This window comes from Macaca fascicularis, chromosome 1, assembly GCF_037993035.2.
Source record: "Macaca fascicularis isolate 582-1 chromosome 1, T2T-MFA8v1.1".
Taxonomy (NCBI): domain Eukaryota; kingdom Metazoa; phylum Chordata; class Mammalia; order Primates; family Cercopithecidae; genus Macaca; species Macaca fascicularis.
In genome coordinates, this window is record NC_088375.1 from 187,595,252 (window position 1) to 187,611,275 (window position 16,024).

The 16,024-nt window shown below is 46.3% G+C and overlaps 1 long non-coding RNA gene across 1 annotated transcript; it reads right to left on the reverse strand.

Annotated features, from left to right (window-relative positions):
* Window positions 1-1,745: 1,745 nt before the first annotated feature.
* On the reverse strand, window positions 1,746-15,545 carry LOC102122362 (uncharacterized). Its single transcript, XR_273839.5, has 3 exons — window positions 15,421-15,545; window positions 12,733-12,866; window positions 1,746-6,832 (listed from the first exon to the last, which is right to left on the reverse strand). It is a non-coding gene; the product is annotated as an uncharacterized lncRNA (long non-coding RNA).
* Between the last annotated feature and the right edge of the window lie 479 nt (window positions 15,546-16,024).

A 16,024-nucleotide genomic window follows, 5' to 3' on the forward strand; every position in this document is an offset into this window, starting at 1 on the left:
AATGGGGAGCGTGTGTGTGTGTATGTGTGTGTGTTTTAGGGGGTTTTCAGTGAAGGGAGTGCCTTTTTTGGAAGTCAGCAGGAGGATCTCACAGAAGAGGGGTCACTGGAGTCAAGACCTGAAGGAGATAAGGCAACAAGCCATGCAGATGTTTGGGGAAAGAGTGTAATGGAGGGGAACAGCTAGTGCAAGGGCCCTGAGGCTGCAGTGTACCTGGCGTGGACTGGTCCAGGGCAGCAAGGAAGCAGGAATGGCTGGAATGAGGAGGAAAGGAGTGAGAGATGGGTTGCAGAGGCCCCACATGGAGCCTGTAGTCCACATAGGGACTTTGGCTTTTACTTTGGATGGGATGCAATACCATTAGGTGATTTGTTTTATTATTCTTTTATTTATATTTATTTATTTATTTTTGAGACACCGTCTCTGTTGCTTAGGTTGGAGTGCACTGGTGTAATTATAGCTCACAGCAGCCTTGATCTCCCAGGCTCAAGCAATCCCCCTACCTCAGCCCACTGAGTAGCTGGAACCACAGGCAGGCACCACCATGCCTTTGTTTTGTTGTTGTTGTTGTTGTTGTTGTTGTTGTTTTTGTTTTGTTTTGTTTTGTTTTTTGAGATGGATTCTCGCTCTGTCGCCCAGGCTGGAGTGCAGTGGCACGATCTCAGCTCACTGCAAGCTCCGCCTCCCAGGTTCACGCCATTCTCCCGCCTCAGCCTCCCGAGTAGCTGGGACTACAGGTGCCCGCCACCATGCCTGGCTAATTTTTTTATATTTTTAGTAGAGACGGGGTTTCACCGAGTTAGCCAGGATGGTCTCGATCTCCTGACCTTGTGATCCGCCCACCTTGGCCTCCCAAAGTGCTGGGATTACAGGCGTGAGCCACTGCGCCCGGCCGCCTTTGGTTTTTAGTAGAGATGAGGTCTCACTATGTTGCCCAGGCTGGTCTCGAACTCCAGAGCTCACGCAGTCCTCCGGCCTCGGCCTCTCAGAGTGCTGGGATTATAGGTGTGAGCCACTGTGCCCGGCCTCATCGGAGAATATTGAATAGGCAAGGGACTAAATTTTCAAAAGAATCTCTATGGCTGTCATGGTGAGAGCAGAAAGAATGGAGCATAGTAAAATTGGGGAGATCTGTTAGGACACTATTGTGATAAGGCTAATGAGAGATAAGGGACTTGGATGTTGTAGCAATGGAGGTGGTAATAAGTATTACTCTAGAAGTCTAGATACATTTAGAAAGAGCCAAGAGGAACTACTGATGGATCCAGTGTGGAGAGCGTCATAAAGTCAAAATCAACTATGAGATCCTTCCTGTGAATTGCTGGGGGGCTGGAACAGCACATACTAAGCGGGAAGGCTGTGGGAGGAGCTGGTTTTCAGTGGGGCGAGCTCAGGAGCTCAGTTCAGGACATCTTATGTTTGAGACACCTGTCAGCGGAGTGGTCTGGGCTGGAAATGTGACTTTGGAAGAGATTTGCATTTGAATGGTATATGATGCAGCCAGGGCTGGGTCATCTGCCGCCATTCAGCTAGCACTGTGCCAAGTGCTTTCTAGCACCTTCTCACCTCACTCCCCCAACAAACCCAAGAGGAGGCTGCTATTATCACCCCCTTTATATAGATGGATAGACTAAAACCCAAGGGGGCAAGGGACTCACTAAAGTCACACCACCAGGAAAAGGCAGAAGCGGATTCCAACTTATATGTGTCCCATTTCAGAACTCAAGCTCTTTAACCCATATGTACTATTGTAATTTCTTCTTTTTTATTTTATTTTTATTGATACATAATATTTGTACATATTTATGGGGTACATGTGATTTTTGTTACATGCATAGGATGTATAATGATCAAGGCAGGGTATTTAGGAAATCCATCAGCTTGAGTATTTGTCATTTCTTTGTGTTGGGAGCATTTCAAATCCTCCTCTTTTCTAGCTTTTTTTTTTTTTTTTTTTGAATCAGAGTTTCACTCTTGTCACCCAGGCTGGGGTGCAATGGCGCGATCTTGGCTCACTGCACCCTCCCCTCCCCAGGTTCAGGTTCAAGCGATTCTCCTCCTCAGCCTCCCAGGTTGCTGGGATTACAGGCACCTACCACCATGTTCAGCTAATTTTTGTATTTTAAGTAGAGATGGGGTTTCACCATATTGACAAGGTTGGTCTTGAACTCCTGACTTCAGGTGATCCGCCAGCCTCAGCCTCCCAAGGATGGTGCCAATTTTTCTAATTTGAGCAACCGGTTATATGGTGGTGCCATTTACTGAGGAGCATAGAAGGACAGGGGGTACAAGGAGAGGAGCAGGCTTAGGGGAAAAAGTAAATTCACTCTGGGCACGCCGAGCTTGAGATGTCTGTGAAATCAGGTGGAAATGCTGACAACATAGTTGGATATGCAGACTTGAAGCTGCAGAAATACCAAGCCTTTAAATATAGATTTGGAAGTTATCAACATAGAGGTGGTAATTTACATCATGGGATTCACCCACCAAGAGGGTGTGGAATGAGAAGTGTAACAAGATCTGTGAGGAATGCAGCATCTCAAGCTAGTCAAGGGGAGAGAAACAACTGGAGGAGACAGAAGAAGCAACCAGAGAAGCAGGAGAAGAATGGGGAGATGTGGAGTGTTGGATAATGGGGAAGACAGGGGTTCAAGGTGCTAGGAAGTGCTGGGATTATAGGCTTGAACAATCACGCCCGGCTGCTATTTTGAAATATGCAATACACCATTGTTAGCTGTAGTCACCCTATTCTGCTGTTGAACAGTGGAACTTATTCCTTCTATCTCACTGGATGTTTGTACCCATTAACCAACCTCTCTTCATCCCACACACCTTTCTCAGCCTCTGGTAACTATAATTCTACTCTACCTCCATGAGATCAATTTTTTTTAAGTTTCCAAATATGAATAAGAACATGAAATATCTGTTTTCCTGTGTCTGGCTTATTTTACTTAACATAATGACCTCCAGTTCCATTTATGTTCCTGCAGATGATAGGATTTCACCCTTTTTTATGGATGAATAGTATTCCATTGTGTATATGCACCATATTTTCTTTATCCATACTTTCATTGATGGACACAAGTTGATTCCATGTCTTCGCTATTGTGAATAGTGCTGCAATAAACATGAGGATACATGTATTTCTTTGATATACTGATTTTTTTCCCTTTGGATAAACACCCAATAGTGGGGTTGCTGGATGATATGGTAGTTCTGTTTTTAGTTTTTTGAGAAATCTCCATAATGTTTTCCATAAACACTGTTCTAATTTACGTTCTCACCAGTAGTGTATAAGAGTTCTCTTTTCTCTGCATCCTTGCCAGCATCTGTTATTTTCTGCCTTTTTGATAATAGTCATTCTAACTGGGGTAAGATGATATCTTATTGTGGTTTTGATTTGCATTTCCTTGATGATTAGTGATGTTGAACATTTTTTTCATATGCCTGTTGGCCGTTAGTGTATCTTCTTTTGAGAAATGCTATTCAGATCCTTTGCCCATTTTTTAATGATATTGTTTCTTGTTTTGCTCCTGAGTTTCTTGTATATTCTGGATATAGTTCCTTGTTAAATGAATAGTTTGCAAATATTTTCTCCCATTCTGTAGGTTGTCTCTTCACTCTTTTATCCCTGTGGATAAACTTTCAAGTTTAATATAGTCCCATTTGCCTATTTTTGTTTTAGTTGCCTGTTCTTTTGGAGTCTTAGCCATAAAGTCTTTGCCTAGATCAATCATCCTGAAGTGTTTCTCCTATGTTTTCTTCTAGTAGTTTTGCAGTTCTAGGCCTTACATTTCAGTCTTTAATCCATCTTGAGTTGATTTTTGTATATGGTGAGAGATAGGTGTACAATCTCATTCTTCTGAATGTAGATGTCCAAGTTTCCCAGCAACATTTATTGAACAGGGTATCCTTTTCCCAATGTAGATTCCTGGCCTCTTTGTTGAAAGTCAGGTGAGTGTAAATATATGAATTTATTTCTGGGTTCTCTGTTCTGTTCCATTGGTCTATGTATGTATTTTTATACCAATACCACATTGTTTTGGTTGCCATAGCTTTGTAATATATTTTAAAGCCAAATAGAGTAATGCCTCCAGCTTTGTTCTTTTGGCTTAGGATTGCTGTGGCTGTTTGGGCTCTTTTTTGGTTCCATATGAATTTTAGATTTTTTTATTTCTGTGAAAAATAGCTTGGTATTTTGATAGGGATTGGATTGAACGTATAAATTACTTTCAGTTAGTATTGTCATTTTAACAATATTAATTCTTCCAATCCATGAGCATAAGATATCTTTCCATATGTTTATGTCCTCTTCAATTTCTTTGATCAGTATTTTGTAGTTTTCCTTGTAGAGGTCTTTTACTTCCTTGGTTAACCTTATTTCTAGGTATTTTATTTTAATTTTTGTAGCTATTATAAATGGGATTGCCTTATTGATACAATTTCTTCTTTTGTGCTCCTCCATACTACCTCCCTCCTTTCCTTCCCTTCACTTCCTCCCTTCCCCCTCCCTTCCATTTTTTGTTTGTTTGTTTTCAAGATACTTACCTTTAGCTTTCAAGTATTTTTGGAAGTATAGTTGGAGTGAACACTCAGCATCTTTTTTTTTTGGAGTCTCCCTCTGTTGCCTAGGCTGGAGTGCAGTGGTGTGATCTCTGCTCACAACCTTTGCCTCCCAGGTTCAAGCAATCCTCCTGTTTCAGCCTCCCGAGTAGCTGGGATTACAGACGTGCGCCACCATCCCCGGTTAATTTTTGTATTTTTAGTAGAGATGGGGTTTCACTGTGTTGGCCAGGCTGGTCTCGAACTCCTGACCTCAGGTGATCCACCTGCCTTGGCCTCCCAAAGTGCTGGGATTACAGGCCTGAGCCACCGCTCCCGGCCAACACTAAGCATCTTTTAAAATTGTCTTAAATTTTGTATTATGGACATTTTCAAACATGTATGAAAGTAGAGAATAATAAATGGCATGAATCCAATTTCAGCAATTGTCAACATGTGAGTAATCTTGTTTTGCCTATACCTCTATCTGTCCCCATGCTCCCTCTCCCCACAATGGCTTATTATAAAGCAAATCTCAAACTTCATATTATTTCATCTGTAAATGTTACTATCTTTATTAGTTGATTTAATTAAAAGTTACTGAACATCTGCTCTGTCAGGTTATATGCTATGTTCTGATAAATTCTTAATCATCTTTCAAAGCTCAAATGTCACCTCTTCCTGGAAGCTTTCCCTGATTTTCCCTTCTCCCAAAAGAACTTAATGACTCCTTTCCTGGCATTCAGATTATATGCCTCCTTCACAGCGCTCACTGTTTAACAGCAATTATTTTAAATGTGAGGAGATAGTATAATATAATGCTTAAGAGCTTTGCAAACAAATAGACTTGGGTTAAAATTTCAATTTTTGCTTCAGAATCAAATAGACTTGGGTTAAAATTCTGCTTTCTGAGCTTAATTCCTCTGAACCTCAGTGTTCTTATCAGTAAAATGGGATATAGCACTCACCTTATATTGTGGGGAATAAATGGGTTATGAATCCAAAGTACCTTGCACAGTGCCTGGCACATAGTGAGCATTCCTTCAAGAAGTTACATGCTTCTCTTGCCACACTGTGCTGGAGGCAGGACCACAACTGTCTCTTGTGTGTGTGCTGGCACCTGGAAGCCTCTGTAGAAGAGTGTGGGAGGGGCAGCCTCCAATTACAGAAAGCAGGCAGACTGGGCCCTAGCAGCCCTGCCTGGCCGTAAACAGATTATCTGGCAAAGAGGGCTTCTGGTTCAACTTTTGGCTATTTAAGGGCATTAGTAAAAATCTGGAAAAATGATTTGATTTTGTCTTTTAATGTACACTTATTTTGTTTACTTGGAAACTACAAATTTGTCCCTCCCCTCAACTAAATAGTCTTTATTATAAACTCTGGAAAGAACAGAAAGAGAAGAAAAAATCACAGACTGAGCCCAGATCACCCATTTATGTACTATTGTATTTTCTTCTTCTTTTTAAAAAAATTTGTTTATGTTCCATCTATGAAATTATAATTGCATTTTGTTTACTTTTTGGTCCAGCTGCAGCTTTTTAAAGCCATCTTCATTTTGAGGGTTGACGTCTGACCTTTGAAACAAAAACTCCAACTGTGAAAGGGTTCGAGGGTTTGGATGTGGCTTCTTGACTGAGCAAGGGGTATCCAATGTGTGGCGGGCTAAACATGCCTGTAGCACCTCTCACTGCCCTGCTGGGGCTTCTGTTCTGAAAAGAGATTGGTTTGGGACAGGGCAGTATGGCCTAAACACTTGATACCCTGTTTAGACCAGGGTGATTCCACCAGTTTGCACCTAACTATCCATTGCTGTAAGGCATTTAGATGCATTATCCTCTGACCAATCCAATGGAGTATTACTGGAATACAAAGGCTCAGAGAAGGAAAGAGACTTGCTCAGGTCACACAGCTAGAGGTGCGTGAGGATCCCAATTCCCAGCTCACCTTCCTGGGCCTCAGAGACTCCAGCATTGAGTCCATTCACCCCTTTTCTGCCTCTTGCTGAGTTCTACCTCCTTCTGGAAGCTCAAGGTTTCTACTCACATACCTCTGGGAATGGGAAGCTCACCACCTTTCAGAGTCATCTCTGTCATCACTAGACAGCTTTCTCTCGCTGAACCAAATCCAGCCTCCCAGTGACTCTTTTCATCATCCTCAGCTCCATGCTCAGAGGGCACAGAGCAGTTTCTCTCCCTCTTCTGGTGCAGCCCTGCAGATATCTGGAGATAGAGGCCTCTGAGACTGCTACTCTTCAGGCTGGAAATTTCAGCTCCTCCAAGTATTTAACAGACTAAAGGCAAAATTAGTAACAAGAGAAGAAAACAGTTTTAATTAATTAAAATGTTAAATGAAATCAGTTCCATGACTCCACATGCCCTGAAATGTGAGGCATGGCCAATGCTTGTAGTCTTACCCTAAGTAGTCTAGAAGACAATGTATATTGCTTCTTTATTTTCTCCTCAGTTCAGATACATAACCCCTCCCCATCCATTTAAGCAGGTGTTGCTTAGGGCGGGTGTTAGCCTAGCTTCTCATCCCCCCATCCTGGACTGTGTCATCCCTGCCGGAGGCACAGATCCCCTCCAGGAATGCCAGACCAAAAACATGGAGCTGCGTCCTGAGATGTCCTCCGGGTGCTGCAAACAGCCTGTCCACACCGGGACTCATCGTCATCGGTGCATTGCTCTTTGCTCACTGCACCCACTAATGTGTGTGAGCTCCCTTTGGCAGGGCTGTGGAGCTATGGTGCTTTAGAACAGTGCTTGGCACAGGAAGACACTTATGAAAGGTGTGTGAAATGAATACATACATGCCCTCTCCTCACTCCCAGCTTGCTGCTCTTCTAGTTTCCTCTAGTTTAAAAAATAGTACCAGCCAGGCATGGTGACCCACTCCTGTAATCCCAGCACTTTGGGAGGCCAAGGCAGGCGGATCACCTGAGGTCAGGAGTTTGAGACCAGCCTGACCAACATGGTGAAACCCCGTCTCTACTAAAAATACAAAAATTAGGCATGGGGGCGGGTGCCTGTAATCCCAGCTACTCGGGAGGCTGAGGCAGGAGAATCGCTTGAACCCAGGAGGTGGAGGTTGCAGTGAGCCGAGATTGCGCCACTGCACTCCGGCCTGGGGGACAAGCATGAGATTTCGTCTCAAAAAAAAAATAGCACCAAGTTCCAAGCACTGTCTGAGTCAGAGGATGAAGCGCCTCCTTGATTGTACTCTTTTGAATATCTCACTTCTGCATCTATGCAGCTAGCTTGTCCTGCCACTTGTACTCCTTAAATTGCTCTTCCATCCTCCAATACTCTCTGTGCACTGTTTTAAGCCAAGGCATCACCATCCTTCTCCTGGATCCCTTCCACAGCCTGCTCACTGCCCACTGCCCACCGCCCCGTTTGGCCCATTCTTCCAGCTGTGGTTGGAGAGAGCTTGCCGAAATGCAAGACTTTCCCACATCGCATCTTTGCCTAAAACCCTACGTTGGGTCTGTATTATCTGTAAGGTGAAGACCGCACCTCTTAAGTCCTGCAAGCTCTCGAGACCTCTTTCCTGACCACCGCCTGCTCTCCAGCCAGGCCCATCTCCCATCAGCTCTGTGCGGTGTGACTTTCCCTCCCTGCTCCTCCCAGCCTGGAGGTGCTCTCTTCCACACCACTCCCCAGCCCCAGTTGTTGCAGACTTTCTCCCTCTAGGTCCTAGAGGAGTGCCTCCACAGTGGCACCCACGTGTCCCAAATATACATCTCCAGCCTGGACCTCAGTTCTGACCTCCAGACTCACATTCCTGTCTCCACACCAAACTGGTGAATCCTGCCCCTCCTTCAGAAAAAAAGCCTCCTCCTCCTGTCATCCTCCCCACCTCAGTCTGCTCCAGCTGAGCGGATTAAAAACCTCAGAACCATTCTTGGCTTCTCTCTTCCTCTCACATTCCAGACCAGGTTGGGTTTACCCTCAGAATACATCTAGACTCAGAGCACCCATCCTCAGCTCCACGGCTGCTCCACATCCCAGTTGCCTTGAGTTGCCCTGGCCTCTCGTCTGGAGCACTGCAGAAGCCTCCTTGCCGGCCTCCCCATTCTCTCTTCTTGCTCCCACTGTCTCTTCTCCACATGGCAGTCAAACCATGTCTCCTGTGCTCAGATTCCTCTAGCAGCTCTTTGGTCTTGTTGGAGTAAAAGCCAGAGTCCTTACAACCACTCACAACACGCCAGATGAGGGGGCCACGCCCTTGCTTTCCAACCTCCTCTCCTCCGCTCCCTGCACTCACTTCCCTCAGCCACACTGACTCCCTCCAGCCTCCTTCCTCAGGGCCTTTGCACTTGCCTGTCTCCTTGCCTGGGGTCTTCTCCCATCCACGGCTGAACGTCTTACTTCCTCACGTTCAACTCTTGGCTCAAATGTCACTTCTTAGAGGTGCCTTCCCTGAGAATCTGTATAAAATAGCACAGCCTCTTCTTGCAGCCCCCACCATTTTCCTGATCCTGGACTTTTCCATATTGCCATTGGAACTGTTTTATCTGTCTGTTTCCTGGCTGACCCCTCTAGAATGTCATTTCTATAAAGGCAGGGGCTTTGTTTTGCTCATTCCTGTATCCCTAGCATCTTGAACAGTGCCTGGTCCACAGGAGGCTCTCAATAATTAATTGCTCAATGAATGAATCTTAGGCTTCATACTACATTTTTCTGACTTCCTAGACTGGATGGTAAACTCATTTATGTACTTTTAGCACCTGTACCTTCCCTTCAAAACATTTACTGCAACTGTAATTACAAAACTGTATAATGTAATCTTGATCTTATTCTCTACAGGTTGGGCATCCTTCATCCAAAAATCTGAAATCTGAAATGCTTCACAATCCGAAACTTTTTGAGCATCAGCATGATGCCACCAGTGGAAAATTTCACATGTGATCTCATGTGATGGGTCAAAGACAAAACACAATCAAGGCCGGGCACAGTGGCTCATGCCTGTAATCCCAGCACTTTGGGAGGCCAAGGTGGATGGATCACCAGAGGTTGGGAGCTCAAGACCAGCCTGACCAACATGGAGAAACTCTGTCTGTACTAAAAAATACAAAATTAGACAGGTGTGGTGGTGCACGCCTGTGCGCCTAATCCCAGCTACTCAAGAGGCTGAGGCAGGAGAATCGCTTGAACCCGAGAGGCAGAGGTTGCAGTGAGCCGAGATCTCAGGAGTCTGAGACCAGCCTGGGCAGCAAGAGTGAAACTCTGAGTCAAAAAACAAAAAACAAAAAAACCAAAACCAAAACCAACCAAACAAAAACCACACAGTCAAAACTTTGTTTCATACACAAAATTAGTTAAAATATTCTAAAAATTACCTTTAGGCTATGTGTATAAGATGTATAGGAAACAAAGGAATTTTATGCTCAGACTTGGGTCCCATCCCCAAGATATTTCACTATGTGTATACAAATATTTCCAAATCAGAAAAAAAATCAAAAATCGGAAACACTTCTGGTCCCAAATATTTCAAATAAGGGCTACTGTATTTCCAGTCTCATAGTAGCCACTAAACACGTGTTGAGTGAATGAATGAAAGAAAGCTAGGATATTATTTGAGAAACTGACCAATAGCAGGTGCTTGACAGAGGGACTGGACCCTGGGCTGGACATAGGGACCCCTGGGGTTTAGCCCCATCTCTCCCATTGACTTGCTCTGTGACTTTTAGTTGATGACTGTCCATTTCTGGGTCACAGTTTCCCCAGTTGAAAAATAAGGAGCAAGATTACATCATTTAGAATGAGCTTTCAGGCTTGAAGAGATAGTGACTCTAGAACCCAGTACTCCCAGCTTGCTTCCACTGCTGGCCTGGAGCCCTGGGTAGGGAAAAGCTGTGCTTGGACCCAGCAGGGTAAGATTTGGCTTTGGGACCTCTGCTGGCGGGCTGGGCTTCTGGTAGGGGGCCAACCCTTGAATTTCTTGGCTGGATGAGTGGGCGGCAGGATGGGTTGATTGATCTTTCCCCATTGTGGGGTCCTGGCCATAAATCTCCCCAGCCTAGTGGGGTCGCCCAGGACCCAGGAGTCATAGCCAGTGCATTCCTTGGCTTAGCTGGCTCTGGGCTGCTGCTTTCTGCCCCTTACAGCTCCCAGACACTGGAGCCCCTGTGGGAGTAAGCACCCATTCAATCTGATCATAGAGCCTAGCTCTGTGCTCCAGAAAGCGTCTGTCCAGAGAGCTGCCAATCTTTCTCCAGATCCGATCTTAAGATCACATGGCATTGTTTTGAGCAGATATGCCTTAGGTTCCTGGTGAGCCAGGACGTAACCCTCTTTGTGCCATGGAACCCTTGGGCAGTCTGATGAAGCCTAAGGACCCCTTCTCACAGTAATATTTTTATTTATTGACAAATTAAATTAAATTAACATATTTTTTGAGACCGAGTCTCACTCTGTTACCCAGGCCGGGGTGCAATGGCACGATCTCAGCTCACTGTAACCTCCGCCTTCCAGGTTCAAGCAATTCTCCTGCCTCAGTCTCCTGAGTAGCTGGGACCATAGGCATGTGCCACCACTCCCGGCTAATTTTTGTTATTTTTAGTAGAGATGGGGTTTCGCCATGTTGCCCAGGCTGGTCTCAGACTCCTGACCTCAGATGATCCGCCTTCTTCCACCTCCCAAAGTACTGTGATTACAGGTGTGAGCCACCATGCCCGGCCTCTCACAATAATGTTTTTAAGTGCATAAAATAAAATGCATAGCATTGCAAAGGAAGTCAGTTACCTTGAGATGTACTTATCAAAATATTAAAAATATAAGTTTGTAATATAGTGATTTATGTGTCCATTTATAATGTATTCAACAACAAGATCTTGTGGAAGGTCCAATGACTATTGTACTTCTATAGTGGTGAGCATAAGATATATCCAGATATCTGCAATAATTATATGGTGATATGAAAATATCATAGACAGTCTGTGGTTTGTTGCCTTCATCCCATGGAAAAAAAAATGGTAAATTTTATTTATTTTTATTTTTTTTTTGAGGTGGAGTTTCACTCTTGGCGCCCAGGCAGGGGTGAAATAGTGTGATCTCGGCTCACCGCAACCTCTGCCTCCTGGGTTCAGGCGATTCTCCTGTCTCAACCTCCCCAGTAGCTGGGACTACAGGCACCCACCACCATGCCTGGCTAATTTTTGTATTTTTAGTAGAGACGTAGTTTCACCATGTTGGCCACACTGGTCTTGAACTCCTGACCTCAGGTGATCCACCCACCTCAGCCTCCCAAAGTGCTGGGATTACAGGCGTGAGCCACCACACCCAGCTGAAAGTGGTATAAATTTAGTTAGAGGTTAGTGAAATACAAATGTAATGTTTCCCTGTCCATGTTCATAAGCTAGAGTTCTGTCCATGGCCCTCTGGGAAGGGAGTGTTACATGAAGGGGAGCCAGGTGAATGAAATTTTAAGTCTGAGAGGAGAGGGGCTCACCACAGTCCTAACCAGCTGCTTCCTTGGGACCTTATTAATATATGAAAAGATCTCATAGTCTGTTAACGGAGTCACAGGATCACAGGCTCCAGAACTGGAAGGGCTAGAACCCTGCTACAGTTTCAGTGTATGTCCCTCTAAAATTCATATGTTAAAACTTAAACCCCAATTAGCTGAGCATGGTGGTGGGGGCCTGTAATCCCATCTACTCAGGAGGTGGAGGCAGGAGAATCACTTGAACCTAGGAGGGGGAGGTTGCAGTGAGCTGAGATTACGCCATTGCACTTCAGCCTGGGCAAGGAGAGCAAAAACTCCATCTCAAAGAGAACCAAAACAAAACACAAAAATAACCCTTAAACCCCAAGGGTTTATTAAAAGCTGGGACCTCTTGGAAAGAGGTTAAGTCAGGAGGGCTTCACCCCTGTGAATGGATTAGTGTTCTCAAAAGCGGGGTTGAAGGGAGTGTCCTGGTCCCTTTCACCCTTCCATCCCTCCCACCGTGTGAGGGCACAGTAAGATGTGTCATCTTGGAAGCAGAGGGCAGCTCTCACCAGATGCCAAGCCTACTGGTGCCTTGATCTGGGACTTCCCATTCTTCAGAACTGTCAAAAAGTAAATTTCCGTTCTTTATAAATTACCCAGTCTAGGATATTTTGTTAAAGTGGTACAAAGAGACTAAGACAAACCCCTTTTGCAGACACCTCATTGGGTGACCTGGTCCATGGCCTCTGCTCTTACTTGTCTAGGGATGGAGAGCTCACCCTCCAGCTCATCCTCATTGCAGGCTGAACAGCTCCAACTGTCAGAGGAATGGTGGCCATGTCTTCTCCTTCACATACAGAGATGAATCAGACACAGTCCGTGCCCCACAGCTAGAGAGTGGAGAGAGATAAGGACTCAACTACAGATCAAATGTTTTATTCATTGAACAACCTTTCTCTGAGCTTCTGCTCTTTGTCAGGCCGGTGGTAGGCACTGCATATACTGACATTTAATTTCATAAAATGTGTGTCCAGTGTGTACTCAGGCACTGTGCTCAGTACTGGGTGGTAAGGGAGAGATAGACATGATACCTTCCCTCCATGGAGACAATTAATAAATGAGTAAGCATACAAATCAGTGTGTAATTGCAACTCGTGATCATGGTTGTGAGGAGATGAGCAAAGGAGACTCGTAGAAGGGAGTGACTTCAGATGGAAGAGAATGGAAGTGAAGAAGTGTTCTTGGAGAAAGGGATGTAAAGGAAGATCAGCTTGCTGGGCAAATAGGAGTGGAAGAGTGTTCCAGGCAGAGAAAAGAGCAAGTGGAGAGGAGTTTCTGATGTCGGAAAGAGCTTGGCTTTTGTTAGGAAGTGACAGGAGGCTCCAGGGCCAGACCCGGCTGGAGAGGTGGGTAAGGGAAGATTGCCTGGGCCCTCAAACCCATGCAAAGAAGTTTGCATATTATTTTAAGGGCCGATGAATGCCATAAAAGGGCTTAAGCAAGATATGTTTGAAAGAATAAAACAAGGTCTCCAGGAGCTCTCCAGCTTACAGCAATGATATTAACAAGATGAAGTATTATAAGAATGAGTAAAGAGCTGGGCACGGTGGCTCACGCCTGTTATCCTAGCACTTTGTGAGACCGAGGTGGGTGGATCACCTGAGGTCAGGAGTTTGAGGCCACCCTGGCCAACATAGTGAAACCTCATCTCTACTAAAATACAAAAATGAGCTTGGTGTGGTGGCGGGTGCCTGTGATCCCAGCAACTCAGGAGGCTGAGGCAGGAGAATCGCTTGAACCCAGGAGGCGGAGGTTGCAGTGAGCCAAGATTGAACCACTGCACTCCAGCCTGGGTGACAGAGAGAGACACCGTCAAAAAATAAAATAAAATAAAATAAATAAAAAAAATAAAAAATAGTAAAGAAAGCTTTTATATTTGTGTTCTAAACACGCTTCTTGAATGTTCTCTGTACTTTTTCTCAGGCTAAGCTCTTTGCCTGGATTCCTCTCCCCAGGCTGTCTGCCCAGTACAACACTCTGGCTAACTTTGCCAGCATCACCTCCTCCAGGATGCCTTCCTTAACAATGTAGTCCACCAACGTAGTCCACCGTCAGAGCCCTGAGCACGCCCTGTATGCTGTTCCCAGACTATTTACATGTCTCTGTGCACCGTCCCTTTCTTCAGACCACCCCTGGAGGCGGGCAAAAGTCGGGGCTGGAGGGAGGGGAGGTTGCAGAATCTTCAGCAGCAAACTGGCTCCCTGCACGCCTCAGTCTGGGATTGGAACTAGACACTGCCACCTGCTGGCAGTGAGTGGAATGGCTGACAAGATGGGGTTGGGAGGAAGGAGACTCCTGGAAACAGTCCAGGCCCACTTTGGCTTTTCTGAAGGGCAATCGCATAAGGTCTAGCTGGATGGAGGGCTTGTCTAAGGGGCCTGATGGTTCTGGGTGACAGCTGGGCTGGAGCAGGAAGGAGGAACTGAACGTTGATGGACACACGGTGCAGCCCTGTGGGACTGCTGAGACCTTAGTCTAGTCCCTGGGCCCAAGCCAGACCAGTAGGGGGGCCCACCTTGTTACCATGGAGATCAGGGCTGTGTTCATACAGCTGGAGAGATGACCCTCCACCCGTGTGAAGACCTCCAGGGAGGAGGGGCCAGCCTCAAAGCCAAGTGTCCACCCATGCCCCCTCTTTTCTGGAACAACTTGTTTTGCTCTAAAGCTTGGGACTTTGACCCAGGAGGTATGTTTTCCTCCTGTTGGTCACCTGATGTCCTTCCTGCTCATCCCCTTCCCCCACCACTGCTGAAGCACAGCCCAGGGGATCCTTTCCTTTCCCTGGGTTTTTCAGGGAAGTGGAGGATACTGGGGTGAGGAAGGCAGAACCTGGGACTCGAGTGCTGATGGCACTGGTTGGAGGGAGTGGCACAGCTGTGACCCCCACCCTCCTTTTCTTAAGTCTCTCCTTGCTAGGCTCCTGGGACACCCCACTTTTCTGGGGTTGCTTCCTCCTGTTTCCTCCTGCCCCTTCTTCCTTTGAAAGACCTTTACGTGTTGGGGCCGTGTCTCTTTCTTTCTATGCTCTCCTCTTGACACCCCTACCCCCACTACACACAATGGGGAGACCATGAGCTCCCAGGCCTCAGTTACCATCCCTGTGCCGCAGACGGCTCCCAGATGCCCCACTCCAGACCCAGGGATTCTGCAGCCTTCCAGACGTCTCCCTCTGGAAAGTCCACAGGCACTGCAAGCATAATACCTCAAAATCTATAGCTCGTCAATCCTCCCATCCCCCAAACTTGCTCTGGCCCCTACTGAGGCACCAGCATCTACCCAGCTGCCTACGCCAGAAACCTGGGAGTCACCTGCACCCCTGCCTCCCGCCTGTACCCACTCCCAGTTCAGCACTGTGTTCCAGCAGCCACCCCCCGGCTTCTCTACCTCCTCAACAGGGCTCAGATCGGTTCCCACAGCCACTCCCTGCCCAGGTCCAGGCACTGGTGTTGTGGCCACTATAGCAGATCCCCGGACTCCTCTTCTCCAGCCTTTGCATGCCCCTTTCCCTCTCCACACTACATGGAGAGGTGTTTTCCCAAACGCAAAACTGACCACGTGACTCCCCTCCTTAAAATTCTTGGAGAAGTCACCAGTAGCTGTTTGCTAAATTCAGCCCCATTCCTTACGTTCCAATCAGTGATTCTCTGGCTGTTCATTAACATGCACAGCGCTTACTCCAGTCTGTGCTAGAAGATTCTGAGGGCACCAAGTTGGGGGTGGGAGGGAGGACAGGATATACATATTTGGGAGGCATCACTCAACTCCAAGCAAAGTTCCCCCAGATCACCTTGAGATACTCCATCTTTGGATGGCAGTGGGCCCAACTGCACACGCATGTGAACACACATCCCCCCACCACACCCCCCCCCCCCACACACACCCCCCACACACAGGAAGCAGGCCCGAGGCACGATGTCTGAGTGCTCCCGCTGAAACATGAAGGCAGAATCATCCTGCCGTGGGAAGGGCTGCCAAGGAGGCCTGATGA